Source organism: Ixodes scapularis, unplaced genomic scaffold (assembly GCF_016920785.2).
Source record: "Ixodes scapularis isolate PalLabHiFi unplaced genomic scaffold, ASM1692078v2 PGA_scaffold5__190_contigs__length_132052651, whole genome shotgun sequence".
Lineage (NCBI taxonomy): Eukaryota > Metazoa > Arthropoda > Arachnida > Ixodida > Ixodidae > Ixodes > Ixodes scapularis.
In genome coordinates, this window is record NW_024609880.1 from 65,069,610 (window position 1) to 65,083,055 (window position 13,446).

General features: G+C 46.1%; 1 protein-coding gene across 1 annotated transcript in view; it reads left to right on the forward strand.

Moving 5' to 3' along the window:
• Positions 1-4,590: 4,590 nt before the first annotated feature.
• Positions 4,591-13,446, forward strand: part of LOC8027481 (potassium voltage-gated channel subfamily H member 7) — a 107,570-nt gene continuing 98,714 nt past the window's right edge. The window contains exon 1 of the mRNA XM_042294362.1: positions 4,591-4,798. The gene's annotated coding sequence lies outside the window, so the exon portion shown is untranslated. The remainder of the gene's footprint in view (positions 4,799-13,446) is intronic.

Below are 13,446 nucleotides of genomic sequence, written 5' to 3' on the forward strand. Positions count from 1 at the left end.
TGGCGGAAAAATGAAGCTTAGACTGCCGAGTGCCCCGCTGAAAGGGGGTAGAAAACTGCACGAAGTGCCTCCAGTATGCTAGGCCAGGCAACAAATACCGCCAGACTGCAACAATAGGAATCGTGGCAGTTCGTTCCAACATCGTTAACAGCTTAAGTCGTCCGAGGCTTTCGAGCATGGCACTTTTATCGCCCTGGCTCGAACACCGCTGTACCAGCTCAAATCGCAGCACTTTAAAATGCGCGACATGGTCGGTGTGAGCTCGACTCGGTGCTCTTACACGGACGGGTGATTCAAAATGCACCGCTTAAGTTGGCGCTGCACACGATCACGTCCCACTTGCACGCTTGAGTATACTCCGTTTCACCTTACGATGGACCGCAGCGAACGTTGCTAGCCGTCGGAGCCAATGAAATGCCGGGTAAGTGTCCTGTGACCCTCAGGGGGAAGGGGGTTTTCTAGGGAGTGCTGCGAAAAGCGACTTGTTTTGGGTATTACTCACTTGCGCGTCTCAAAGTGCTTCACGTGCAGAAGTGTGCCTGCTCTGGTGCTGAGCGCGTTAACGAGGATGACACGAAGAAACAGCAAAAATTCTTCGTCGTTGTAGCACAGGTCATAAACCAAGACGCTAAGAGCGTGAGAAGAGTCGGGATCTACCACGCGTACCAAAAACAAGAAAAAAAAAAAGCGTTTCGACGTTACATAAAATCCGACGTCAACACCCAGAGGTGGAGACGCGTACCCTCGTAATGATGGCATGGATCCCGCACTTTCGACTGTTTTACGGTGTTTTTGTTTGTTTGTTTTCGTTTTACATCGCCACAAAGAAGAAAAGACGCTGATCGAGGGCTCCACAAATAGTTGGAGGCCAAATCATTGATTGGGTTGTATTCTTCGGCTTCCCCTTTGTATTAGGTGATCACAAAACCTTGTTTTCTGGACCTAACTAGTGGTCACCTTTGACGATCGTGTATGCCAGTGTTGTCACAGCTGGGCGTCAGATATCCGCTAAAAATTGATAAGAAATCCTCCAGATTCCGCTAAATTGTATGATATATCCGCTAAAAAAATCCGCCAGATTTAACGTAAAATCCGCAAACTTAGCATCACTCTTGTGCACCACCAAAAGACAGGGCGCCACTGTTTGTGAAAGAAAAGCTCCAGCGCAGGAGGCATATGGTCACGTGATGCCTTCGCGGCGCTGGATTGGCTGGGATGACTCGTATCATTCGCTGCGGTCCATGGGAGGGTGAAACCAAGTATAGGGCAGTTTCACGAAACAGCGTTTGCCTTCCTATCAACCGCGTTCCGCCATGTTGATGAACAGCGCCTGCCACGTTTCGCCTGTGGTTTACACGCAGACGCATAATTGTTAACGTCTTTTTTTTTTTTTTTTTTGAGGCTGGTGAAAGGCTGAACCATGGCAAGTAGTTCTGTCGATGACAGAACTCAGTGACTAGGATCGGGGACTTGTTCGGATTTCATCAAATCAAAATTATTCCGACTTTGTCTTCCTTTTCTTTTTTTTTTTTTTTTTTTTAGCGTTGCTTAGGCAGCATCCATTGGTGCCTTTATGGTCGCCGACTGGTCAACGTCTCAATGGCCGGCTCGCTTTTATATCGAATAAAGACCGGGTTATAGTGAGAAAAAGAATCGAGTGCCAAACGATGCTTCTTTGTGTCGCCGACTGCCTCGGCCTCGATTACGTCGATCACGACGCAAAAACACTCGACCGAGCAAGAAAACAGTGCCATCACGCGTAAAAAGACATAGGGCGAAAGTTTATCAACGTGACGTCCGGCGAGATTTCCAGCCGGAAGTACGTCACCTGAAACCTCCCGAAAATTTTAATGATAGGTTTTCAATTAAAAAACAAATTGTAGAAATCACAGAAGTGATTATTTATGAATGCGAAAGCATTTATCGTTGCACAATCTGGGGAAGTGTTAGGTTCGCCGCTAAATGTAGCAGGGAATCTGAATTGCTCCATAGGTCACGCGACGTAAATATTCCGCTAAATTTAGCGGGGAACCTGAATTTCTCCAAGTCCCGTGACGCACGTCAGGTCACGTAAGCTAAATTTCTTCGCCGATTCCTTCGTTATATTAAGCGGGGAACCTGAATTCGTTCATAGTTCGTGACGCAAATGTCCCCGCCAAATATAGTGGGGAAACTGAATCGGTGCATAAGTCATGCGACGTAGATTAGCCGCTAAATTTTGCGGGAAAACTGAATCGGCCGCGTTGGCCACGTGAACCCGAATTTATCTGTAGGTCCAGTGAGGTGAGGTAAGGAAAACGTTTATTTAAACCTAGGACAAACGTCAGTCCCCGAATCAGGGGCCCACGGCGGTCGGATACCAAGCTTAAGACAGTCCGCAGTCGGATTTGAGCTCGAGCCACTGCGAGATCCGTGCCCCGAATGCCGCGGGGTAACGAGTTCGATGAGGAACGTGGCACGCGCCACCCGAACCACGAGCACCGCGGCGGCTCACGTCCGCAGGCCGCCCCCCGCACGACGCACGAACAGCGCGACCCCGGCCCGAAGGCCCGACGCGGCGCGTTCGCTTTCAAGCGTGGCGTGTTCGTCTTTGGTGGCGGAAAATGATGACGCGTATTGTTACAACGAGGACCCAAGTGCGCTCCTCAACGCAAAGCCCAGGAGGGAAGTCAGGACCCTTGTCCGGCGCTCGGAGTCGCCGGTAGGGGGCAGGTACCGTGACGTCACGTCACGTGGCATTTATTTTTTTCCGCTAAAGTTAGCGGCGAACCTGAATAAGTGCGTAGGCCGTGACGTAAATGTTCCGCTAAACTTAGCGAGGAAACTGAATTCGTGCATAGATCACCTGACGTAAATTTTCCGCTTAATCTAGCGGGGAAAATGAGTTGGTCATAGGTAGGGTTCGGAATTTTTGGTTTAAACCGATGAAAACCGATAAAAGTAAGCCGAATCCATTCTCTAAAATTTTGTTCTAACCGAAAATGGTCAGTTTTTTAAGGTCGCCTCGAGATGGGCGAGGGGAGGGTGCGGGAGGGGTGAGGGGGAGAGGGCGTTGCAAGGTTCGCCACTGTCTGACCTCTTCGTGATTGTCCTCTTCCAAGGCTTAACATGCAGGAAAAGAGGTCTTGGGTTGTCCTTCGCGGGACATCTGTGTTCTCTCCGTGATCGGGCTCAGTGTGTCAAATTCTTGGTCCTAGAAAAAAAAGTTCAGGTGCGGGCTAGTATAAGGTTGTTAGCTTCATGCAAGATCTGCAGCCAGAGTTTAGTGAGTACACGAAATATGTTGTGCTTCAAAACGTCGCACCGTGTTTCTTTTGGTAGTCATATTTGGTTGATTGGTCGATTTGGGATCAGGCAGCGCTCCATCTCCTCAGCCTGCCAGTGTCCAGTGTTAACGTTAAAAGGGCATTCTCGAAGCCCAGGGTCACTAACAGGAAAGAATGAGCGTGGATGAACGAGGAGAACCTGGGAAAGTACATATGTGTTTACAATAATAAGATCCCGTGATCCTGATGTACAGAAGGTGAAGTTTCATGTTTCTTGGGCACTGACTTGTTTGTACTTCTGTATGTGTGTTATTTTTCTTTTTTTTTTACAGTTGCAAACGTTTGCAAAATAAAGTGTCGATGTTTTTTTGTTTTATTTTCAATGTATTTGTGGCGTTATTCCTTGAGGAATCACATATATCAGTTACAAGGATCATGCGTCACACGTAAGAAGACGTCGAACAACAATACAGCAAACTAACGTCTGGCATCTGATCCGGTGTCCGATGAAGGTTCTTTCAAATTCACCGAAAAAAAAAACGGTAAACTTTTGAAAGCAGAAATATACCGGAAAAAAAATGAAACTTAAATAAAACACCGAAAAAAGTACGCCGAGATTTGATAATGTAAAACGCGAAAACGCTTAACCTTAGTTATAAGGTCACCTGACGTAAAGTTTCCGCTAAATCTAGCGAGGAAATTGGATTGGTGCATAGGACACCTAACGTAAATTTTCTGCTCAATGTATCGGGTAAGCCGAATTAGTCCATAGGTCGCCTGACGTAAATTGTCTCGGCAAATTTAGCGAGGAAATTGAATTGTTGCATAGGTCACGTGATGTAAAATTTTCCGCGGAATTCAGCGGGGAAACTGAATTAGTGCATAGGTCCCATGACGTAAATTCTCCGCTAAATTTGGCGGTGGAACGTATTTGAGGCCAGAACACACACCTAGATGAACATCTTTAGTAGTAACTTAATAACGCTATCGCATTAAAAAAGAAAGGATGCCATACCCCTGTCAGACGGGCACGTTAAATGACATTTAAGCAAAATGACATTACAGCTCGGCCAATCCGCGTCTTTAATACGCCATGCTGCCCGTGCACGCGCCACGCCTAGAACCAGGATCACGAGCTGATTCACCCAGCGGTGAATGACATTCGATCAAAATTACATTTCTTTCCCGTCTGACAGGGGTATTAGACTATTGGTTGCGCGCTCGTGCTTACCGTGCCGCTCTCTGTACAAGCGTGCGCGAACTCTCCCCGCCAGCGTGGCACTCCGTGGGTCGGAGTCGGTCCTTGCGGCTGCGGCTGCCGGGGAGTCGTCGGACTTCGTTCGCCTTGACGAGTCCTCCGCCGCTGCCGGAGGCCGTGTCCGAGGAGACCTCGGACGAGACCCTGGCCCTGCGGCCCCTGGAGCCCACGGCCGAGGAAGCCCCCGGAGACTGCACGCCCGCCGCCCCCGTGACCCCGAGGACGGCCGTTCTAGCCCTCTGCGACCGCACCAGGGAGCTGCCCTACCGCGCCGGTGAGGGACGCCGTATTTTGAGCGCATGTTGAAACTATCTGCGCGACGACGTCTTCATCACGAAACGTTAACAATTTCGTGAGTAAACATTAAAAAAAAAAAATCCGCATCGTTTTGTTGTTGCGTGCGATAAAGCGGCAGCGATAGTTGTTATTGCACGTACAATCACTGATAAGGTGAAAACGGCAGGGAGGATCTTCGGTTGTCCCGCCTCCAGCCAGCTTCTCGCCTTCGACGATGCTGCGGCGTCTCGTGCACCTCGAGCGCGTGCGGGCGCAGCCAAAGCACGACGGAAGGTATGGAGCGCGTGATGGAGGCCGGGCGTTCTAGGCACACGCCCTGCCGTTCTCACTCTGTCAGTGACTATAGCAACGCCCACTTTTATGCATTTTCACTTTTTATTTACCCAATCACATGCAACACTGCCTCGTGGACACTGGAGAATCTAGGAAAGGCAACATACTGTACACATGGGTCAACTTCCCTGCCTAAGACTAACTCGGGACAGGTATACCGTTTCAAGGGGTGCTTGGCGTTACATCTGATAGCACCTACAAATTGAGTTCCACCATAACCTCCACTGTACTCACAAAGCCTGGCAGTTGGACGACGGAACCATAGAGTGCCCGGTCGCGGATTTGGAGCGCGAGGATCTGGTAGTACAGAGCATCAAAGAGCGTTTTCTCGGAGAACCTTGACGTCAGCGCACAGCTTTTGCAGCGGTGAGGACCCGAAACACACTTGTTCGCTCGGGAGAATTGTGTTTCGGCGTCTCGCCGTATCGGGGTGCCTGTCACGTGGCTCTTCTCACATCCGTCGTGTGTCGCTCACTCTTTTCTATTTCGGCAGCCGCTTCTCGTGGCGATCTGCCAGGCTTTCAGTATACAGGAGGCTATAATTCTACAGTGAGAAATGCTAGCGGCGTCCCCCCCAACCGTAGAAGTATACTGTACTCGGAAAAGAGGCGCGCGAATCAAGTCAGTCGTACCCTACGCAGCGTGAAGTCACTCAATCCTGGGAAAGTAGCGTCAGTACCTCGCCAGCCTGCTAGCCGGACACAAACAGAGACTAGCATGCAGACGACCAAACCGTCGCAAGGCGATTGGCTGATCGGTCTCTGCTGCCATGGCGATCGCCGTCTCGGTTATACAAATGTTCGAAGCTTCGAAAGGGTCGTCCTGAACCAGTAGTGCCAAGTCCGCTATGGAGCCTCATTGTACTGAAAGCGTTCCTCGCCAATAAAAGCGTCTTTAACACTGTGTATCCAAGCAACTTATACCTAGGGCTTATCTCCACAATTTTTTTTACAATTATGTTGTTCTTCTTGCGTATCTTTATACGGGGAAACTGTTTTTCCATGCTGCCAAGCACCGAAGTGGCGCGCCTTTTTCGCCGGTGTGTGGAGAACAAAACCTTGTTCTGCAAGAAGTATCTTATAAACGCACCATGTCACCGCAAATTTGAATCGGCTCACCAAGAATGGAAAGAAGAAGAAGGAACTGCTCGTTCCATGGACCAAAATGACGACCGTACTGGGAGCTCGGCTCTGCTTTCCTAGGATCCAATGACTTAAAGTGTTAGCGCACCCCTCAACCCCCTCCCTCACACCCACACGCACACACACGCACAGACAATCAGTGGGGCGCTACGCCGTTGGCGGCGCGCGCTACGACGTCAAACGAATAGCTGCGCTTCGTTTCTGATACCCTCTTCCACGGCCTTGTTACGGCGCAACCAAAACCACCAGGAGCAATCAGTGTCCGTGGAGGGTTCCGTTGTAAGGCTGTCGCTTTAAACATTTTGAGTGAGCTCGAACACAGTCTCCTGCGCGTACAAAAACACATGTCCATGGTTCACCAGTATGAGTTATCGCGACTGTTGCAGCTGGATGTGCTGCGCGTGAAAGCTCTCCTATTAGAGCAAGACGGGGCGCCCTTCTGTAGAGTTCTACCTCCGCAACTTTTCCATGAGCAGCGTATTATTTTTTCTGCGGGTAACGAGCAAAGTACTCCGTTAACATGTCGATCCCTAACGACTGATGTACTAGTTACCATGTGTGTGGGTAACTTTTTAGTTCGTGGGCTGGTTCTAACACAAAAGGAAAGATAGAAGAAGAAAGCTGCGCACGACAACAAACAGGGAGACATGCGCCAAGAACGAACTCGGAGTTAACGCGCACGCCTCCACAAAAGTTTGCTCTTCAGCTATGTGACTGTTAATATATTTATTTGGCTGCCATGTCAGACAGCGAAGAATTTATTATTTAGTTATATAGGTCACCAAATTAATATAAACTATCTAGTCAAAGTTTAATGATTAACGAGTAACTTATTTGATTACTGTGTCAGCGAATAGCGACATCTTTGTTGATTTGAGACAAGCACGTACCACGCTGGTTCGCGGGTAGCTACTAGAGTGCAGATATATTATCTTCCTACAAATACGTGCCGTCATGCATTTATTGTTTATGTTAAGTATAGGCTACCCTAGATGTGTTTCAATTACCAGAAAGCACCTCGCCACAGGGCAGTGTTTCTCGGAGGGCTTCGAGGATGGTTTAGATGACTGTTCCTAAGCCACCCGGAGCAGAGTTGGGCTTCCCCTTGGATACACAGCGACTGAGGGGAAGCCCCATTCGTGTGAGTAGCGTGGAGGGACCCAAAGCACCTTTACGTTGGTCGCGACCGCGGGCATTGTTATGGCGCTTGCAGATGAGACTTTGAAAATGATTCTTCAAACCTTTAACTGTGCTTTGTAGCCTCCATCGCTAGATATCTGAGCTGCTTTCTCAAATACCTGTTAAGTAAAAGTACTCATGTTGTGTGTCTCTTTAGACGGCAAAAAAGGTAGTCGCCCCTATTTGGCGCTTGACCCGTTCGTTCGTCATTAAACACTTTGCCAGTGCAGTCTGTTAGCCGGGGGCCTTTAGCGTGCATCAGGCAGTGGGAATACATGATCGCACGCCAGTATGATGCTTATTCAGGTCGAAACGGGCAGAAGTGGGGTTGAGCTAAGGATCCTTCGGTTCTTCAGCGCGAGCTTTCGCTCCACGTGCTTCATGCCGCGGCGCGTTTAAACAGTCGGACACCGACATTTTAACGATGCCTCGTTTTATCAAGTATTTTATACAGTATTTCTTTCATCGCAAGTTTATCTCATCGAAGGACCACACGCGAACGTCTTCACGAGGTTGTTTTCCGTCAGTGGCTTGGGCTACCACGATTTGCTGGTAGTGCCCTGACACTGGTGGAAGGCAAGAATCATCTAACAGTTGCGCACGTAAGAACAAGGTCAATAAATCGCATAACTCGTATTCATGAAGCCCAATCAACAACATATTTTCTGCCCAGCCTCGATAAACATTTTCACACTCCCAGGGTATGTCGTTATACGGCAATTTGATCGGCTAATTAAAATTCCTGATAATCACTGTTTTTTTTAACCTTTCATCGCCTAACCTTTGCTGGATGATGAAAAGACACTTCTTGATTCCCTTAAAAAATATGCGTCCTTGTTACTGTCGAAAGATCGCTTACAGCCGCTCAACTAACAAGCATATATACGATGGCCGGCTGCAAGTGTTCATTGACAGCTCGACGAGTTCCACCACCGAAACTTTCATAAAGGATTTCGTCATACATGAAGCCGACAACGAATGACCGCGCCGTCTCTTAGTTTCGCAGGAAAGTCAACGACAGCGAATCTAAGATCGGTCTTAGATGCGCTTCAAGACTTTATTTCTTGTAAGACTATCATATTTATTAATACAAACACGATAATTATCAAATTGCGCTACCTAAGTTTGACCGTCAAACCAGGCTCCTTTCTTGGCTTAATGTGTGGCTTGGATAATTTCTAATGTAATTTAATTACATTTCAGTAGTATTTTGCGCAGTAACTAGTAATCTAATTTAATTACAAAATAAAAGTAACTTGACCAGCTCAGCTTCCGTGTAATGTCATCCCATGGATGGCCCCAACTCGAAAGTAATAATAATAATAATAATAATAATAATAATAATAATAATCGTTTATTTTCGAATGCTATTAAGTAGTATTTACAGGCATATCAAAGTTATCAAAAGCTTGTAAAATGACGCCCATAAAAAATAAACGTGTCTGTTACTTTAAATTGTAAGACAGAAAGTCGAACCATAAAAAGAAAAAGCACGAAAGGCTTTTAGTGAAAGTAAAGTTGAAGGAAAAAAAATTTAAATTAACCTAATTACAGTTCGAATTTGAAACGTGCAGACACAGAAAGAGGCGCTAAATGAAATCACAGTTAGTACACTTGAGTTTCTTTTTTACTTGTTTCAGTGATGTAATGTCAATGAAAGCGTCTGGGAGGGCGTTGAACAAACACGGAACGTCGTAACCCCAAATACATTTGCCCTGTCTGGTCGAACAAAGCGGCACTACAAAACGAGGAACACGAGGGTGTATTCGAAATGGCAGACAGGGTGTTTTAAAATCATTGTTCCAAAAGCTACGGAGCACTACCGTTTGAATAAAAATGGAACGCAGATTAGCTAACTGAAGACTTTGAAGGATATCGGTGTTGCTAAAGAAATTAGCATTATATGCAACGCTTCTCAGGACTCCTCGCAATAAAGAATTAACTTGGATCGCCAGGGACACATACAGTTGCCAAACACCACAACACAGTACTCAAGAATTCTGTAAGCAATCTAGTGGGCGGTTGTTAATCTGGCACCTACAGGCGTAAAAACTTAGCGTTATAAAACAAACGATACACAGTTCGTAATTCGCACCAAATGTGACGTCTGTGTGTTTCATGTAATATCAAAATCACAATGGACATTCGAGTATTTCACGTGATTGACGAACTCGATGGATACACAGCTGCAGTGAGCACGACTGGAAGGGCGAAGAATAAGCTTTACTCGAGCCCGATGTCTTTTAAGAGGTTTATAAAAACGGACCGTTTGTGTCTAGGAGCTTGTCAGCGAACCATTCCATTAAATGAGTGGCGTTTGTTTCGAGTACGGGGAGTGAATCAGGAAGATTAAATTTGGCGTGACACAAAAAGTGTATCCTCGTCATATTGGTAAATTTGACGCCCTGTGATAACCTGAACCTGGGTCCTATGCCATTAACAAAATATAGAAAAGTAGAGAGAACAGAATAGAACCCTGAGGCACCCCTCCCGCCCACGAAGAAAACCGAGAACTTTTAAAGCTTCCGATTTTATACAAACTGAGACCGTCTAGATGGAAAGTTTTCTAGCGAAGAATAAAATGCGCCGCGAAAAAAAAAAGAATTTGCCACGTCGACGCTGGTGCTGGTGCTAAGACGAGTTTCGTGCTCGTCTTCAAATCAAGTTCGATTTCAGCCGTCGCTTACAGGTTCCAGACGAATTTCCACCACATTCAAAAACGAGCACGAGTCTATCGGCCCTTGGTTAACAAGGCTCTGAGCCAAAGCGCGCGGGAGCCTGTGTATGTGACAGAGATAATAAAGGTTGGTTGTCACGAGGCGATAACAAATCGCGTGATATTTTTATCACACGCGTCTGCCATGTTGGCGTGTATACGTCCGAACTAAAACGAGTATCTTTCAAACGATAATCGATTGTTGTTTTGAGTACATGTTTAAACGCTCGTCTCAGTTGGTTACCGCAAACAAAGCTATTTTTAGTATTCCGACGTGCTCCTCGGTGGAACTGAGGAGCCTTAACAAAGAGCCGGTTTCGAGTCGAACGCAGGCCCCCAGGCTCCAATCTTTAGGTTTCTTTGTTTAGCTCCTTTCCCTCCGAGCGAACGGCGTCCTCTTGTTAAGTATTTACGTGGAGCTCACGATACGTTCCTTTGGGAAGTCCTGTAATTAACTTGTAATTCACCCAATTGCCGCGTGAATGCAGGCTTCTCGACTTGAGTACTTCTTGACGTTGTTCGTTTAGATGCTTTTTTTTTTCTACGACTGTTTGGCTTATTTGTGTGAAGCATAAGCCGCAAGAAAAAAAAACAGGAAAACTCCTTGATTTGCACTTGGTCAAACTGCGATTAATTTCCTTAGGGCATAGGCGGATTGATTTCTCATTATTTCTGTTTTGTTAAGTTATTCACATCTTGCGACGAGATGAAGGCGGATAGATGGACTCCAAAACACAGATTTTAAGTAGTACGTGCATACTAATTAAAGTACCAAATTATTTAGATGGTATTAAAAAAAGATATATTGCAATATATGTAGTTAAACTGAAAGCTAGTATATATCCTAGCAGCACAGAGTTGGCCAATCATTGGCCAACGGCTGACAGTGGTCCTTGGCCAAGTGGCCAGACAGTGGCCGGAGACTGGCCGGTGACTGGCCTTTATCTGGCCATTGGCCAATGGCCACTGGCCATTAGCCATCGGCCGAGCATTGGCCAATGAATTGCCACTCTCTGGCCACTGGCCAAAAGACCATCGCCAGACATTGGCCACTGCTTGGCGAAAATCTGTGCTGCTTGGAGTACGGCAGGCTGAATATATATTTTCGTTCTTGAGGGTTTCTACATTGCGAATTTGATCGCGACCAGGTGGGTGATACCACGTCTGAAGCGTTATTTTCTGGCAGATAACTGCGCTTAATAATCTAATGTAACAAATATAAACGGGAGCATTCCTGAACAGGAAGTCAAGCTGGGCAATGTTAAAGATTATTTTGATTTAGTGATGTAGTAACCCTCTGGTGCAATGACTTAGACAAGGAAAAGGGGGCTGCTCGGTTTTGCATGGATTAGAGATGGATGATCGCAGTGCCATGCAAACAGAGGCGATGCAAATTCGCTGAAAAAAATAAAAAGAGAAAATTGAAAGTGGTCTACCTTGTGCCAATACAAACTAGTATCTATCACTTCAGTCAAATAGCTCACCGCTCTAAGATTTTGTACAGAGGTGGCCTAAGATGGTGCATTTTGTGCATCATAATATCAGTGAACTAGTTAATTACTTCAGTAAAGAGCAAAACATTACGAGCGTGAATTCGCTAGCTTTAGCGGCAGACTGAAAATAAAAGAGGTATGGGTGACGGAACAGTCGAGAAATGACAGCAGGTCTTAGCACATGGTAGAAAAATTTCGACAAATAATCTTTCTTTTTGGAGTCTATTCAGTGTATTTTATTAGTAACGTAACAAAAATTATGCACTATGCCGAAAAAGCGCGCGTCGCATTTTACTCAGAACATCATCTGCTATTGAAGTTCAGAGTTTGCACCCTCGTTGTTACCCGCCTCCACGTGTTCGCTGTTTCCCTTTTCAGACACCTTTTGTCATGGCTCCATAGGTTATTACAGCCGGCACCCTCGGAGATTATGTCATTGTTAGCAGACGAACGTTGTAGGTAGCGAAATTAGGTCTTTAACATGTTACTTTTTGCTCATCTAAAAATATTCTTTGAAATTTTGACAAAATAATTAACCATTTTTGGTCACCTTCGTACAAAATCTTAGCGTGATGCTTGAAGGAACCAATTTATGCGGTCCCTTAGAAGCTCCAACAATCCATTTAACTCACACAGTAAGTGATGTAACATAGCCACGGCCTCTTATGAAGTATCTTCCAACAGTGGTCGAATGAAATGTCCGGTGCAAAAAAAAAAAAAAAAACAACCACGTATGCGCTCGTGGGCTTTTTCGTATTGCTATGCCTCTGGACGACTAGGCGTGTGTTCTGTGTGTGCGTATCTGTGTGTGTGTTAGGGCGGAGGGAGGAGGGGGGTGTGGAAGCCCTTCAACTTTAATTAGGTTTTCAACATGTGTGAAACTGAACTGAAAAAGGCAAATACAATTTGTTAAAACGGTAAAACGAATTTGAGGTTTGTCTACCGTGCAGAAGACGCGATCTCCCACGGGGTGGCAAAAACTATCCTCTCTCCAGAAACTTTTCAGGTGTCTTGTTCAGCTTCAATTGAGCTTCTTAAACTTCCAGTTTCACGGCCGTACATGTTTTTGGGAAAACTAAAAGCAAAATATGAAACACAGGCTGTTTCTCTCTTTTTGTTTTCCTCTTTCTATTTTATTTTTGTTCTCCACCAGTTGCGGGGTTTAACATCATGTTCAATATGCACCAGCTCGCCTGCTCTCTAAGCATTTTTTTTTTGTAAGATATAAGTTACCTTAACAAAATTAGAGACTTATTAATAAAAAAAATCTATGTCATGACAAGATCGTGCCTTCCACACCCAGCACCTGTACGCTGGCTTACACGACCTCTCACCATATTTTAATGGATAAGATTTAAGTAGCCCATCGACATCACTGTACACTCTCGCCCATTTGAAGAAATGGCGAGGACACCGGCGAGCGGATGCAAGCCTAACGCAAATTGAATTAGGGAACGTAGCACAGAAATGTATAAGCATAAACGATACACTGACTAAATTTGTCAACTACAGCATAAACCGGTGTCGCTCTATAGGTGCCCTGACACTGCTTTACGGGAAAGCAAATTAGACACTAACGTCGAATTTGCTTTTGGCTAGAATAGTCAACTGCAGTAGACCCTTTTCAAGACTGCGCGCCACCTACTAGCTCCTGCATCAATCATCTGAGTCCGCCATCGTTTGGGCACATGCTCTGAGCATGTATTGGTCACGCTGTGTCAGCGTCCGACGAGAACTCGAATCCCATAACACGCTTCGTGCC